Here is a 341-nt window from a genome sequence, read left to right as displayed (position 1 = left end):
AGCCACAAACTGAATGAAAAAAATAAAATAAACGGAAATCAAGGCTGGGTTAGAGAGAATAATTCCTGATATGATTGTTTGTTGTCTTGTAAGTAAAACAAAAACAAAAAAAACATCATAAAATATTGTTATCATGATCGTTACAAGAGATTGAAGACTGCGTCATTGTAAAGGGGAAAGCAGACTGTCTGTTTGTCTGCGTCCGTGACTCTCTGTGTCTGTCTGTAACTGTGTCTGTGACTCTGTCTGTGGTCTGTCTGTAACTGTGTCTGTGACTCTGTCTGTGGTCTGTCTGTAACCGTGTCTGTGACTCTGTCTGTGGTCTGTCTGTAACCGTGTCT

General features: G+C 39.9%; 1 protein-coding gene across 1 annotated transcript in view; it reads right to left on the bottom strand.

Annotated features, from left to right (window-relative positions):
• Window positions 1-252: 252 nt before the first annotated feature.
• LOC139580267 (netrin receptor UNC5B-like) overlaps window positions 253-341 on the bottom strand; it is a 124,652-nt gene continuing 124,563 nt past the window's right edge. Inside the window, exon 16 of the mRNA XM_071408817.1 lies at window positions 253-341. This exon is cut by the window's right edge and continues 981 nt beyond it. The gene's annotated coding sequence lies outside the window, so the exon portion shown is untranslated.

The sequence above is a fragment of the Salvelinus alpinus genome, chromosome 7 (assembly GCF_045679555.1).
Source record: "Salvelinus alpinus chromosome 7, SLU_Salpinus.1, whole genome shotgun sequence".
NCBI lineage: Eukaryota > Metazoa > Chordata > Actinopteri > Salmoniformes > Salmonidae > Salvelinus > Salvelinus alpinus.
This window is presented reverse-complemented; position numbering and strand designations above follow the sequence as displayed.